Source organism: Hyperolius riggenbachi, chromosome 3, assembly GCF_040937935.1.
Source record: "Hyperolius riggenbachi isolate aHypRig1 chromosome 3, aHypRig1.pri, whole genome shotgun sequence".
Taxonomy (NCBI): Eukaryota; Metazoa; Chordata; class Amphibia; order Anura; family Hyperoliidae; genus Hyperolius; species Hyperolius riggenbachi.
This window is the reverse complement of record NC_090648.1, coordinates 121,875,825-121,891,204: the sequence shown is the minus strand read 5'-3', so window position 1 is coordinate 121,891,204 and position 15,380 is coordinate 121,875,825. Positions and strand designations below refer to the sequence as shown.

The 15,380-nt window shown below is 45.3% G+C and overlaps 10 non-coding genes across 10 annotated transcripts; all 10 read left to right on the top strand.

Moving 5' to 3' along the window:
* The first annotated feature begins 1,129 nt into the window (after nt 1-1,129).
* On the top strand, nt 1,130-1,222 carry TRNAI-UAU (transfer RNA isoleucine (anticodon UAU)). Its single transcript is given in 2 exon segments — nt 1,130-1,167; nt 1,187-1,222. It is a non-coding gene; the product is annotated as a tRNA-Ile (tRNA).
* Nucleotides 1,223-1,549: 327 nt separating this feature from the next.
* On the top strand, nt 1,550-1,622 carry TRNAR-CCU (transfer RNA arginine (anticodon CCU)). The gene has a single exon. It is a non-coding gene; the product is annotated as a tRNA-Arg (tRNA).
* A 1,222-nt stretch (nt 1,623-2,844) lies between these two features.
* On the top strand, nt 2,845-2,937 carry TRNAI-UAU (transfer RNA isoleucine (anticodon UAU)). Its single transcript is given in 2 exon segments — nt 2,845-2,882; nt 2,902-2,937. It is a non-coding gene; the product is annotated as a tRNA-Ile (tRNA).
* A 327-nt stretch (nt 2,938-3,264) lies between these two features.
* On the top strand, nt 3,265-3,337 carry TRNAR-CCU (transfer RNA arginine (anticodon CCU)). Its single transcript has one exon. It is a non-coding gene; the product is annotated as a tRNA-Arg (tRNA).
* Nucleotides 3,338-4,559: 1,222 nt separating this feature from the next.
* Nucleotides 4,560-4,652, top strand: TRNAI-UAU (transfer RNA isoleucine (anticodon UAU)). The gene is given in 2 exon segments: nt 4,560-4,597; nt 4,617-4,652. It is a non-coding gene; the product is annotated as a tRNA-Ile (tRNA).
* Nucleotides 4,653-4,979: 327 nt separating this feature from the next.
* On the top strand, nt 4,980-5,052 carry TRNAR-CCU (transfer RNA arginine (anticodon CCU)). Its single transcript has one exon. It is a non-coding gene; the product is annotated as a tRNA-Arg (tRNA).
* Nucleotides 5,053-6,274: 1,222 nt separating this feature from the next.
* Nucleotides 6,275-6,367, top strand: TRNAI-UAU (transfer RNA isoleucine (anticodon UAU)). The gene is given in 2 exon segments: nt 6,275-6,312; nt 6,332-6,367. It is a non-coding gene; the product is annotated as a tRNA-Ile (tRNA).
* A 327-nt stretch (nt 6,368-6,694) lies between these two features.
* Nucleotides 6,695-6,767, top strand: TRNAR-CCU (transfer RNA arginine (anticodon CCU)). The gene has a single exon. It is a non-coding gene; the product is annotated as a tRNA-Arg (tRNA).
* A 1,222-nt stretch (nt 6,768-7,989) lies between these two features.
* On the top strand, nt 7,990-8,082 carry TRNAI-UAU (transfer RNA isoleucine (anticodon UAU)). The gene is given in 2 exon segments: nt 7,990-8,027; nt 8,047-8,082. It is a non-coding gene; the product is annotated as a tRNA-Ile (tRNA).
* A 327-nt stretch (nt 8,083-8,409) lies between these two features.
* TRNAR-CCU (transfer RNA arginine (anticodon CCU)) lies at nt 8,410-8,482 on the top strand. The gene has a single exon. It is a non-coding gene; the product is annotated as a tRNA-Arg (tRNA).
* The last annotated feature ends 6,898 nt before the right edge of the window (nt 8,483-15,380 follow it).

The window sequence follows — 15,380 nt, the reverse complement described above, 5'->3', positions numbered from 1 at the left end:
TAAAGTGGACCAGAACTCTTGCACAGGAAAGAAGGAGAACATAGAGAAATGCACCCTGTGTATTTATTTAGAGACTTTAGCCTGTCCCCCTCATTTGTGTCTAATCACTAGTTGTGGTGATCACCCTGGGTCACATGACTGCCAATGGCAGATAAGCTCATTTGAAAGCACAGGCTGTTAACAATATGTCTGCTTCCATCAGTCAGGAAGTAGAAACAGTGCAGATTTATCTTAGGATTTCTATTAGCTGTAACAAAGAAATGTTTCTTGTTTAAAGGTTGTTATGCTGTTGCGTATCTTTTAGAGCAGAAAGGACGTTCTGAGTTCAGGTCCACTTGAAATTCGACAAGGCTTTCAATGGGTATCCCACATCTCGTTACAAAAGGTCAAAGAAATGTAAAGTCACTATCATGTCACCACACTATGGAAAATCATAGCAAATCCACCTTCAAAATGCACTTCCTGCTGATTTTCACGGACCCACTTCAAAGCTAGATGCAACGCGCAATTGTGAACATCTCAATTGGCCGGCTCTGCTGTCATATATATTTATATCTTCTATAATAATAAATTCAATCTGTCATTTTGGGTGCTGTGTGTAAGATACGCCTTGCCCAGTAAATACCCCAGGGATTCCCTGCATCATGCCTGCATGTGTAGTCTGCCCAACTCAGCCGACTGCATTGCGACTCTGGAGGAGTGGCACCTGCTGGGGATAAAACATGACTTGAGATAGGTGTGCTTTTCCTTATTATCGCCTTATATGCAGTAGGAACATGCACATTTAGCAGCAGACCAGAATGATCTCACACCTTTTCAGAGGTATTCATGGCTTTCAAAGCCTGCTCTCATGGCCTATTCTCTCACCACCACAAAAAAAGTGTGATTGTGTGCTCCTAGTCTGTGTCAAGCCTCCATTGAAGTCCACTCACCTCTATGGAGATGATCTTAATAGTCACCTTGGCTTGCTGATTTGGACAAACGCTCCCTGTCTTCTACCGGTTTTCTTCTTAACAAACAATTGACTTGGTCTTATAAAGATTTATGACATGTGCTTCATTTTAACGAGTTACGCATCACAGGCCAAGTGTCCTGGTGATAAAGGCACCTCCCCAACAGCAGCAACGGAGCTCCAGTGGCGCAATCGGTTAGCGCGCGGTACTTATAAGACAGTATCTGTTGAGCAATGCCGAGGTTGTGAGTTCGAGCCTCACCTGGAGCAGAGATAGTTGCCCTTTTGCTTCCTTTAATCACCTTTCTCCTATGACCCAAAACATTCAAGCCAAAGGGTGCCAGTATGCCACTGCTACACGCAGGAGCTGTCATTGCCCAACAAGGGAAGCTTGTTTTGAGTGAGGACCAAAAAGAATGAGACCAATGCTTTTGCTTGTTGAAGAGCAGTGGAGGAAGCTGGCAAGAGCTATATCACCTGCAAAATCCATGGCACAACACAAGGAAAAGAAGTACGTCCATTTGCAACTCATTTGCTGCAAGAGGCATTGTGCAGTCTCTGTGGAGCAAAAGCCTACTTGCTGCACTTCTACAGCATGCCCCAGTGGCCTAATGGATAAGGCACTGGCCTCCTAAGCCAGGGATTGTGGGTTCGAGTCCCATCTGGGGTGGCACATTCCTTCTTTGGCCCTTACATGTAGCATACCAACACACATTGTACTCTGATACAAATGACTTGGATTCTCATGGCTGCCAAAGGCTTTTAAAGTGGACCAGAACTCTTGCACAGGAAAAAAGGAGAACATAGAGAAATGCACCCTGTGTATGTATTTAGAGACTTTAGCCTGTCCCCCTCATTTGTGTCTAATCACTAGTTGTGGTGATCACCCTGGGTCACATGACTGCCAATGGCAGATAAGCTCATTTGAAAGCACAGGCTGTTAACAATATGTCTGCTTCCATCAGTCAGGAAGTAGAAACAGTGCAGATTTATCTTAGGATTTCTATTAGCTGTAACAAAGAAATGTTTCTTGTTTAAAGGTTGTTATGCTGTTGCGTATCTTTTAGAGCAGAAAGGACGTTCTGAGTTCAGGTCCACTTGAAATTCGACAAGGCTTTCAATGGGTATCCCACATCTCGTTACAAAAGGTCAAAGAAATGTAAAGTCACTATCATGTCACCACACTATGGAAAATCATAGCAAATCCACCTTCAAAATGCACTTCCTGCTGATTTTCACGGACCCACTTCAAAGCTAGATGCAACGCGCAATTGTGAACATCTCAATTGGCCGGCTCTGCTGTCATATATATTTATATCTTCTATAATAATAAATTCAATCTGTCATTTTGGGTGCTGTGTGTAAGATACGCCTTGCCCAGTAAATACCCCAGGGATTCCCTGCATCATGCCTGCATGTGTAGTCTGCCCAACTCAGCCGACTGCATTGCGACTCTGGAGGAGTGGCACCTGCTGGGGATAAAACATGACTTGAGATAGGTGTGCTTTTCCTTATTATCGCCTTATATGCAGTAGGAACATGCACATTTAGCAGCAGACCAGAATGATCTCACACCTTTTCAGAGGTATTCATGGCTTTCAAAGCCTGCTCTCATGGCCTATTCTCTCACCACCACAAAAAAAGTGTGATTGTGTGCTCCTAGTCTGTGTCAAGCCTCCATTGAAGTCCACTCACCTCTATGGAGATGATCTTAATAGTCACCTTGGCTTGCTGATTTGGACAAACGCTCCCTGTCTTCTACCGGTTTTCTTCTTAACAAACAATTGACTTGGTCTTATAAAGATTTATGACATGTGCTTCATTTTAACGAGTTACGCATCACAGGCCAAGTGTCCTGGTGATAAAGGCACCTCCCCAACAGCAGTAACGGAGCTCCAGTGGCGCAATCGGTTAGCGCGCGGTACTTATAAGACAGTATCTGTTGAGCAATGCCGAGGTTGTGAGTTCGAGCCTCACCTGGAGCAGAGATAGTTGCCCTTTTGCTTCCTTTAATCACCTTTCTCCTATGACCCAAAACATTCAAGCCAAAGGGTGCCAGTATGCCACTGCTACACGCAGGAGCTGTCATTGCCCAACAAGGGAAGCTTGTTTTGAGTGAGGACCAAAAAGAATGAGACCAATGCTTTTGCTTGTTGAAGAGCAGTGGAGGAAGCTGGCAAGAGCTATATCACCTGCAAAATCCATGGCACAACACAAGGAAAAGAAGTACGTCCATTTGCAACTCATTTGCTGCAAGAGGCATTGTGCAGTCTCTGTGGAGCAAAAGCCTACTTGCTGCACTTCTACAGCATGCCCCAGTGGCCTAATGGATAAGGCACTGGCCTCCTAAGCCAGGGATTGTGGGTTCGAGTCCCATCTGGGGTGGCACATTCCTTCTTTGGCCCTTACATGTAGCATACCAACACACATTGTACTCTGATACAAATGACTTGGATTCTCATGGCTGCCAAAGGCTTTTAAAGTGGACCAGAACTCTTGCACAGGAAAGAAGGAGAACATAGAGAAATGCACCCTGTGTATGTATTTAGAGACTTTAGCCTGTCCCCCTCATTTGTGTCTAATCACTAGTTGTGGTGATCACCCTGGGTCACATGACTGCCAATGGCAGATAAGCTCATTTGAAAGCACAGGCTGTTAACAATATGTCTGCTTCCATCAGTCAGGAAGTAGAAACAGTGCAGATTTATCTTAGGATTTCTATTAGCTGTAACAAAGAAATGTTTCTTGTTTAAAGGTTGTTATGCTGTTGCGTATCTTTTAGAGCAGAAAGGACGTTCTGAGTTCAGGTCCACTTGAAATTCGACAAGGCTTTCAATGGGTATCCCACATCTCGTTACAAAAGGTCAAAGAAATGTAAAGTCACTATCATGTCACCACACTATGGAAAATCATAGCAAATCCACCTTCAAAATGCACTTCCTGCTGATTTTCACGGACCCATTTCAAAGCTAGATGCAACGCGCAATTGTGAACATCTCAATTGGCCGGCTCTGCTGTCATATATATTTATATCTTCTATAATAATAAATTCAATCTGTCATTTTGGGTGCTGTGTGTAAGATACGCCTTGCCCAGTAAATACCCCAGGGATTCCCTGCATCATGCCTGCATGTGTAGTCTGCCCAACTCAGCCGACTGCATTGCGACTCTGGAGGAGTGGCACCTGCTGGGGATAAAACATGACTTGAGATAGGTGTGCTTTTCCTTATTATCGCCTTATATGCAGTAGGAACATGCACATTTAGCAGCAGACCAGAATGATCTCACACCTTTTCAGAGGTATTCATGGCTTTCAAAGCCTGCTCTCATGGCCTATTCTCTCACCACCACAAAAAAAGTGTGATTGTGTGCTCCTAGTCTGTGTCAAGCCTCCATTGAAGTCCACTCACCTCTATGGAGATGATCTTAATAGTCACCTTGGCTTGCTGATTTGGACAAACGCTCCCTGTCTTCTACCGGTTTTCTTCTTAACAAACAATTGACTTGGTCTTATAAAGATTTATGACATGTGCTTCATTTTAACGAGTTACGCATCACAGGCCAAGTGTCCTGGTGATAAAGGCACCTCCCCAACAGCAGCAACGGAGCTCCAGTGGCGCAATCGGTTAGCGCGCGGTACTTATAAGACAGTATCTGTTGAGCAATGCCGAGGTTGTGAGTTCGAGCCTCACCTGGAGCAGAGATAGTTGCCCTTTTGCTTCCTTTAATCACCTTTCTCCTATGACCCAAAACATTCAAGCCAAAGGGTGCCAGTATGCCACTGCTACACGCAGGAGCTGTCATTGCCCAACAAGGGAAGCTTGTTTTGAGTGAGGACCAAAAAGAATGAGACCAATGCTTTTGCTTGTTGAAGAGCAGTGGAGGAAGCTGGCAAGAGCTATATCACCTGCAAAATCCATGGCACAACACAAGGAAAAGAAGTACGTCCATTTGCAACTCATTTGCTGCAAGAGGCATTGTGCAGTCTCTGTGGAGCAAAAGCCTACTTGCTGCACTTCTACAGCATGCCCCAGTGGCCTAATGGATAAGGCACTGGCCTCCTAAGCCAGGGATTGTGGGTTCGAGTCCCATCTGGGGTGGCACATTCCTTCTTTGGCCCTTACATGTAGCATACCAACACACATTGTACTCTGATACAAATGACTTGGATTCTCATGGCTGCCAAAGGCTTTTAAAGTGGACCAGAACTCTTGCACAGGAAAGAAGGAGAACATAGAGAAATGCACCCTGTGTATGTATTTAGAGACTTTAGCCTGTCCCCCTCATTTGTGTCTAATCACTAGTTGTGGTGATCACCCTGGGTCACATGACTGCCAATGGCAGATAAGCTCATTTGAAAGCACAGGCTGTTAACAATATGTCTGCTTCCATCAGTCAGGAAGTAGAAACAGTGCAGATTTATCTTAGGATTTCTATTAGCTGTAACAAAGAAATGTTTCTTGTTTAAAGGTTGTTATGCTGTTGCGTATCTTTTAGAGCAGAAAGGACGTTCTGAGTTCAGGTCCACTTGAAATTCGACAAGGCTTTCAATGGGTATCCCACATCTCGTTACAAAAGGTCAAAGAAATGTAAAGTCACTATCATGTCACCACACTATGGAAAATCATAGCAAATCCACCTTCAAAATGCACTTCCTGCTGATTTTCACGGACCCATTTCAAAGCTAGATGCAACGCGCAATTGTGAACATCTCAATTGGCCGGCTCTGCTGTCATATATATTTATATCTTCTATAATAATAAATTCAATCTGTCATTTTGGGTGCTGTGTGTAAGATACGCCTTGCCCAGTAAATACCCCAGGGATTCCCTGCATCATGCCTGCATGTGTAGTCTGCCCAACTCAGCCGACTGCATTGCGACTCTGGAGGAGTGGCACCTGCTGGGGATAAAACATGACTTGAGATAGGTGTGCTTTTCCTTATTATCGCCTTATATGCAGTAGGAACATGCACATTTAGCAGCAGACCAGAATGATCTCACACCTTTTCAGAGGTATTCATGGCTTTCAAAGCCTGCTCTCATGGCCTATTCTCTCACCACCACAAAAAAAGTGTGATTGTGTGCTCCTAGTCTGTGTCAAGCCTCCATTGAAGTCCACTCACCTCTATGGAGATGATCTTAATAGTCACCTTGGCTTGCTGATTTGGACAAACGCTCCCTGTCTTCTACCGGTTTTCTTCTTAACAAACAATTGACTTGGTCTTATAAAGATTTATGACATGTGCTTCATTTTAACGAGTTACGCATCACAGGCCAAGTGTCCTGGTGATAAAGGCACCTCCCCAACAGCAGCAACGGAGCTCCAGTGGCGCAATCGGTTAGCGCGCGGTACTTATAAGACAGTATCTGTTGAGCAATGCCGAGGTTGTGAGTTTGAGCCTCACCTGGAGCAGAGATAGTTGCCCTTTTGCTTCCTTTAATCACCTTTCTCCTATGACCCAAAACATTCAAGCCAAAGGGTGCCAGTATGCCACTGCTACACGCAGGAGCTGTCATTGCCCAACAAGGGAAGCTTGTTTTGAGTGAGGACCAAAAAGAATGAGACCAATGCTTTTGCTTGTTGAAGAGCAGTGGAGGAAGCTGGCAAGAGCTATATCACCTGCAAAATCCATGGCACAACACAAGGAAAAGAAGTACGTCCATTTGCAACTCATTTGCTGCAAGAGGCATTGTGCAGTCTCTGTGGAGCAAAAGCCTACTTGCTGCACTTCTACAGCATGCCCCAGTGGCCTAATGGATAAGGCACTGGCCTCCTAAGCCAGGGATTGTGGGTTCGAGTCCCATCTGGGGTGGCACATTCCTTCTTTGGCCCTTACATGTAGCATACCAACACACATTGTACTCTGATACAAATGACTTGGATTCTCATGGCTGCCAAAGGCTTTTAAAGTGGACCAGAACTCTTGCACAGGAAAGAAGGAGAACATAGAGAAATGCACCCTGTGTATGTATTTAGAGACTTTAGCCTGTCCCCCTCATTTGTGTCTAATCACTAGTTGTGGTGATCACCCTGGGTCACATGACTGCCAATGGCAGATAAGCTCATTTGAAAGCACAGGCTGTTAACAATATGTCTGCTTCCATCAGTCAGGAAGTAGAAACAGTGCAGATTTATCTTAGGATTTCTATTAGCTGTAACAAAGAAATGTTTCTTGTTTAAAGGTTGTTATGCTGTTGCGTATCTTTTAGAGCAGAAAGGACGTTCTGAGTTCAGGTCCACTTGAAATTCGACAAGGCTTTCAATGGGTATCCCACATCTCGTTACAAAAGGTCAAAGAAATGTAAAGTCACTATCATGTCACCACACTATGGAAAATCATAGCAAATCCACCTTCAAAATGCACTTCCTGCTGATTTTCACGGACCCACTTCAAAGCTAGATGCAACGCGCAATTGTGAACATCTCAATTGGCCGGCTCTGCTGTCATATATATTTATATCTTCTATAATAATAAATTCAATCTGTCATTTTGGGTGCTGTGTGTAAGATACGCCTTGCCCAGTAAATACCCCAGGGATTCCCTGCATCATGCCTGCATGTGTAGTCTGCCCAACTCAGCCGACTGCATTGCGACTCTGGAGGAGTGGCACCTGCTGGGGATAAAACATGACTTGAGATAGGTGTGCTTTTCCTTATTATCGCCTTATATGCAGTAGGAACATGCACATTTAGCAGCAGACCAGAATGATATCACACCTTTTCAGAGGTATTCATGGCTTTCAAAGCCTGCTCTCATGGCCTATTCTCTCACCACCACAAAAAAAGTGTGATTGTGTGCTCCTAGTCTGTGTCAAGCCTCCATTGAAGTCCACTCACCTCTATGGAGATGATCTTAATAGTCACCTTGGCTTGCTGATTTGGACAAACGCTCCCTGTCTTCTACCGGTTTTCTTCTTAACAAACAATTGACTTGGTCTTATAAAGATTTATGACATGTGCTTCATTTTAACGAGTTACGCATCACAGGCCAAGTGTCCTGGTGATAAAGGCACCTCCCCAACAGCAGCAATGGAGCTCCAGTGGTGCAATCGGTTAGCACGCGGTACTTATAAGACAGTATCTGTTGAGCAATGCCGAGGTTGTGAGTTCGAGCCTCACCTGGAGCAGAGATAGTTGCCCTTTTGCTTCCTTTAATCACCTTTCTCCTATGACCCAAAACATTCAAGCCAAAGGGTGCCAGTATGCCACTGCTACACGCAGGAGCTGTCATTGCCCAACAAGGGAAGCTTGTTTTGAGTGAGGACCAAAAAGAATGAGACCAATGCTTTTGCTTGTTGAAGAGCAGTGGAGGAAGCTGGCAAGAGCTATATCACCTGCAAAATCCATGGCACAACACAAGGAAAAGAAGTACGTCCATTTGCAACTCATTTGCTGCAAGAGGCATTGTGCAGTCTCTGTGGAGCAAAAGCCTACTTGCTGCACTTCTACAGCATGCCCCAGTGGCCTAATGGATAAGGCACTGGCCTCCTAAGCCAGGGATTGTGGGTTCGAGTCCCATCTGGGGTGGCACATTCCTTCTTTGGCCCTTACATGTAGCATACCAACACACATTGTACTCTGATACAAATGACTTGGATTCTCATGGCTGCCAAAGGCTTTTAAAGTGGACCAGAACTCTTGCACAGGAAAGAAGGAGAACATAGAGAAATGCACCCTGTGTATGTATTTAGAGACTTTAGCCTGTCCCCCTCATTTGTGTCTAATCACTAGTTGTGGTGATCACCCTGGGTCACATGACTGCCAATGGCAGATAAGCTCATTTGAAAGCACAGGCTGTTAACAATATGTCTGCTTCCATCAGTCAGGAAGTAGAAACAGTGCAGATTTATCTTAGGATTTCTATTAGCTGTAACAAAGAAATGTTTCTTGTTTAAAGGTTGTTATGCTGTTGCGTATCTTTTAGAGCAGAAAGGACGTTCTGAGTTCAGGTCCACTTGAAATTCGACAAGGCTCTCAATGGGTATCCCACATCTCGTTACAAAAGGTCAAAGAAATGTAAAGTCACTATCATGTCACCACACTATGGAAAATCATAGCAAATCCACCTTCAAAATGCACTTCCTGCTGATTTTCACGGACCCACTTCAAAACTAGATGCAACGCGCAATTGTGAACATCTCAATTGGCCGGCTCTGCTGTCATATATATTTATATCTTCTATAATAATAAATTCAATCTGTCATTTTGGGTGCTGTGTGTAAGATACGCCTTGCCCAGTAAATACCCCAGGGATTCCCTGCATCATGCCTGCATGTGTAGTCTGCCCAACTCAGCCGACTGCATTGCGACTCTGGAGGAGTGGCACCTGCTGGGGATAAAACATGACTTGAGATAGGTGTGCTTTTCCTTATTATCGCCTTATATGCAGTAGGAACATGCACATTTAGCAGCAGACCAGAATGATCTCACACCTTTTCAGAGGTATTCATGGCTTTCAAAGCCTGCTCTCATGGCCTATTCTCTCACCACCACAAAAAAAGTGTGATTGTGTGCTCCTAGTCTGTGTCAAGCCTCCATTGAAGTCCACTCACCTCTATGGAGATGATCTTAATAGTCACCTTGGCTGCGTCTAGTTAAAAATGGCGCCAGCCGAATAATGGCGCCATTTTTAGAACGATATTTTAAAACGATAATTATCGTTTTATATAAAAACGATAATTATAGTTTTAATAGCTCTGCACGAAATATATCGTTTAGCCATGTAGCCCTAACTAATCCGCCGCATTCCCGACGCTCTATTCTAACTAAATCCCCCCCCCCCCCCCCTAAATCCCCGGGGGGCAATCTAGCAGCGTTTCTCGAGTGAAGCAGGGCTATGAGCTGAAGCCCTGCCTCACAGGTGTCTGTCATCGGCGGATCTCCGCCTCTCCCCGCCCCTTTCAGTCTTCCTCCTCTGAGAGGGGCGGGGGAGAGGCGGAGTTCCGCAGATGACAGACACCTGTGGGGCAGGGCTTCAGCTCAAAGCCCTGTCTCACACGGAAGCTAATGCTGTCAGCAAAATCCACGACTGAGAAATTCGTGGATTTTGCAGGTAGACAGTGAGGGGGGAGTTTGGGGGGGCTCTACATAGTTTCATGTGGCCGTTTTCTTAGGGCTATTAGCTAATATATGTATTTAGATAAAATTAGGTTTTTACAATTTTTCTCTTTAAAGCAATACAATTAATTAATTTGTTTAATATAAATGGATATTTAACTTAATTGACAATTGTATATTCCATTTGAATTATTTTAATAAAAAAAAAAAATTAAAACCTTGGAGTCTCGAACTTAAAAAGTAGTGAGTCCATACTTGCTATCCCTTTCATCTACCCACTACGCTATTTTATTTTTACTGTAAACAGAGCTAGTAATGTTTTAGTTATTTTTTTTTTTTACATACACATTAGTTCAATAGTGCCATCTAGCGATTACATTAAATACAGACTGTTGTAAAGATAAATTAGCTGCTGATATTAATTTAATAATACTTGTAATAGACCAATATGTATGTATCAATATATCTTTATCTCTATATCTCTGTGTGTGTGTGTGAATCTATCTATCTATCTATCTATCTATACAGAAAATATATATATATTAATATTTATAAATATAATTTATGGAAGAAGGTTCATACATGTATTTATGCATGTATTCACGTATATTTTTATCCCCTTCCCGACCGCCCACAGCCGACCGGCGGGGTGAAAGTGGTGTCTGCAACGACCACAATACGCCCTTCGTTGGCGGCTCGTTGCGTAGTAGCTGGCCGTGGATCGTGCGCTCGGATGCGCGTGCATCCGTCGGCAATAGGCTCCGCCCACCCACGTCAGCCCGCTGTCCGTTCCGCCGCGGGTTGTTAACTCCTTGATCGACGCATACAATGCGTATAATACGCTTTCTAATGTAAACAAAGCGTATTGTACAGGCTGCCTCCTTCCCTGGTGGTCCAAGTGACTGAGGGACCACCAGGGCAGGCTGCAGCCCCCCTATTATGCACCCAAACACACTGATCCTCCCCCCCCTGCCCCCTGATCGCCCACAGCACCCCTCATACCCCCCCCTGAACACCCTCTCAGACCCCTGTTTGCACCCAATTACCCCCCTACTCATCCATCAATCACTCCCTGTCACTATCATTCAACGCTATTTTTTAGATTAGGCCCTAAACTACCCCCTGGGTGCTCCTGATCATCCCCCTCACCCTCATATCCTCCACAGAACACCCCCTCCCCCCCCCCCACCAGGTGTACTGTATACATCTATTCTCCCCTATAATCACCACTTATAACCTGTCAATCACCCATCAATCACCCCCTGTCACCACCTGTCACTGCCACCCATCAGATCAGACCCTAACCTGCCCCTTATGGGCACCCTATCACCCGCCCACACCTTTAGATCGCCCTCAGACACCCCCCTCCTGATCACCTCGCCAGTGCATTGCTTGCATCTATTCCCCCCCTCTTATCACCCCCTGAGACACCCTTAAATCACCTACTGTCAACACCTGTCACCACCTAGCACACATACCCATCAGATCATGCCTTATTTTGCCCCGTGTTTACTCCTGATCACTCAGCAAAACCCTCAGATCCCCTTCAGACCCCCTTCCGATCACCTACCCAGTGCATTGATTGCATCTATTCTCCTCTTTAATCACCCAAAGAGACAACCATTAATCACCTCCTGTCATATCTGTCACCCCCTAGCACTCCTATCCATCAGATCAGGCCGTAATCTTCCCCCGCGGTCTTCTGATCACCCGACCAAACCCTCACCCGCCCCACCGCAGTGACAGAATTTTTTTTTTATGATCACTGCTGGTCAGTACGACTTCATTGTGGCTGAGACCAACCGTTAGGCCACACAATATGCAACTGCCAATCCAATAAGCTACCATGCCCAGTCTTTTCGGTGGAAACCACTCCAAGTTTCCGAACGTAACATTTTTGTGTGCCTTCTCCTTAACATGGGTGTAGTAAAAAAAGAATGTATTGTGGTCTTATAGGTCTACGCACCCAAAACATCACATGCCCATGTTCTCTGCTGCCATGTCCAGGTCACGATTTGAGAAAATCCTGCGCTTCCGGCACTTCAGTGCCAATACAACCTGTCAGTCATCTAAGAGGACACCCTGCTTATGACCGGTTCCACAACATTATGTCCCGCATAGACCACCTGTCATGAAAATTTTCAGATGCTTATACCCCACAGCTGGCCCTGTGGAGCAGGTGCCCAGCGCTGTATTTGCTAGGCACCTGCTCCACAGGGCCAGCTCTGTATTTACTGCCCCAGGGCCCATCTTGTATTCATTGGGAACCTGCTCCTCAGGTTCCCCCAAGCTTGTTACTATTCTTCTGTATTTTGATCTTGTACCTTGTCATTCTGATACCCTGTTGCCGAACCTCGGCTCGCTCTTAGACTCTGCATCTGACTCCTGATTCTGTACCCCGATATTTCTGATACCCTGTTGCCGAACCCTGCTTGTTTATTAGTCTCCGCCTCTGCGTTCTGAATCTGTACTGTATTTGTCCGTGTGTTACGACCTGGCTTGCCTGACTTCGAGAACTGACCTTACTGTTAGAGGCAGTTCCCAGATCTGTTAGTGACACTCTCTCCTAGATGTCACTCACGTTCTGTCCTTCCTACGCTCCGCCTGACTCCTCCCCCGGGAGAGTCCAGGCCTTTCGGAAGGAATCTGTATTGCTGCAGTACTTCATACTGTACGGCACTTGTTTCTGAGGCTTAGTCCTCAAGGTATTACTGTTGCACCAAGCACTTACACTACTCAGGTGTTCAGAGGTTAGCGTTATATCGGATTATCGGTGATACTGCAGATCATCGATAATCGGGTATATTCTGCATTCTCGGTGATACTGCAGTTCACCGGTAATCAGACCCTCTCTCTGCTACACCGATCGTGACAGTTGGGGACTAACGCTGCACGTTAAGTGAAAGTGCTGCATGCTGTGCATTATACACGTTATTAGCTGCGTTGGACTGTCTGCACATGCTCAGTAATGACTTGGAAGCATACATTTCATTGCCTGTATTTTGTACTGTATCTGCTGTATGCGACGGTAACGCTGCGTTGCCACTTTTTGGGCGCGTTGCGTTGTAAGCTTGCGGTGCGACTTTAACGTGGCATCAAACCGCAACGTCCCACTGTGAATCTAGCCTCACTTGTGACAAAAAATTAACTCTTCTATTAACTGACCATACACCGAACGAAATACCTTGGGGTGTCTTCTTTCTAAAACTGTGTCACTTACGGGTTCCTATACTGCCCTGGCATTTAAGTGGGCCAAAATATTGATGAGTAGTCTGGAAACCAAATGCCTCCAAATGGCTGTTCTGGGGTATAAGCATCTGAAAATTTTCATGACAGGTGGTCTATGCGGGACATAATGTTGTGGAACCGGTCATAAGCAGGGTGTCCTCTTAGATGACTGACAGGTTGTATTGGCACTGAAGTGCAGGAAGCGCAGGATTTTCTCAAATCGTGACCTGGACATGGCAGCAGAGAACATGGGCATGTGATGTTTTGGGTGCGTAGACCTATAAGACCACAATACATTCTTTTTTTACTACACCCATGTTAAGGAGAAGGCACACAAAAATGTTACGTTCGGAAACTTGGAGTGGTTTCCACCGAAAAGACTGGGCATGGTAGCTTATTGGATTGGCAGTTACATATTGTGTGGCCTAACGGTTGGTCTCAGCCACAATGAAGTTGTACTGACCAGCAGTGATCATAAAAAAAAAATTCTGTCACTGCGGTGGGGCGGGTGAGGGTTTGGTCGGGTGATCAGAAGACCGCGAGGGAAGATTACGGCCTGATCTGATGGATAGGAGTGCTAGGGGGTGACAGATATGACAGGAGGTGATTAATGGTTGTCTCTTTGGGTGATTAAAGAGGAGAATAGATGCAATCAATGCACTGGGTAGGTGATCGGAAGGGGGTCTGAAAGGGATCTGAGGGTTTGGCTGAGTGATCAGGAGTAAACACGGGGCAAAATAAGGCATGATCTGATGGGTATGTGTGCTAGGTGGTGACAGGTGTTGACAGTAGGTGATTCAAGGGTGTCTCAGGGGGTGATAAGAGGGGGGAATAGATGCAAGCAATGCACTGGCGAGGTGATCAGGAGGGGGGTGTCTGAGGGCGATCTAAAGGTGTGGGCGGGTGATAGGGTGCCCATAAGGGGCAGGTTAGGGTCTGATCTGATGGGTGGCAGTGACAGGTGGTGACAGGGGGTGATTGATGGGTGATTGACAGGTTATAAGTGGTGATTATAGGGGAGAATAGATGTATACAGTACACCTGGTGGGGGGGGGGAGGGGGTGTTCTGTGGAGGATATGAGGGTGAGGGGGGATGATCAGGAGCACCCAGGGGGTAGTTTAGGGCCTAATCTAAAAAATAGCGTTGAATGATAGTGACAGGGAGTGATTGATGGGTGAGTAGGGGGGTAATTGGGTGCAAACAGGGGTCTGAGAGGGTGTTCAGGGGGGGGGGGGTATGAGGGGTGCTGTGGGCGATCAGGGGGCAGGGGGGGAGGATCAGTGTGTTTGGGTGCATAATAGGGGGGCTGCAGCCTGCCCTGGTGGTCCCTCAGTCACTTGGACCACCAGGGAAGGAGGCAGCCTGTACAATACGCTTTGTTTACATTAGAAAGCGTATTATACGCATTGTATGCGTCGATCAAGGAGTTAACAACCCGCGGCCGAACGGACAGCGGGCTGACGTTGTGGGTGGGCGGAGCCTATTGCCGACGGATGCACGCGCATCCGAGCGCACGATCCACGGCCAGCTACTACGCAACGAGCCGCCAACGAAGGGCGTATTGTGGTCGTTGCAGACACCACTTTCACCCCGCCGGTCGGCTATGGGCGGTCGGGAAGGGGATAAAAATATACGTGAATACATGCATAAATACATGTATGAACCTTCTTCCATAAATTATATTTATAAATATTAATATATATATATTTTCTGTATAGATAGATAGATAGATAGATAGATAGATAGATAGATAGATAGATAGATAGATAGATAGATAGATAGATAGATAGATAGATAGATAGATAGATAGATAGATAGATAAGATAGATAGATTCACACACACACACAGAGATATAGAGATAAAGATATATTGATACATACATATTGGTCTATTACAAGTATTATTAAATTAATATCAGCAGCTAATTTATCTTTACAACAGTCTGTATTTAATGTAATCGCTAGATGGCGCTATTGAACTAATGTGTATGTAAAAAAAAAAAAAGAACTAAAACATTACTAGCTCTGTTTACAGTAAAAATAAAATAGCATAGTGGGTAGATGAAAGGGATAGCAAGTATGGACTCACTACTTTTTAAGTTCGAGACTCCAAGGTTTTAATTTTTTTTTTTTATTAAA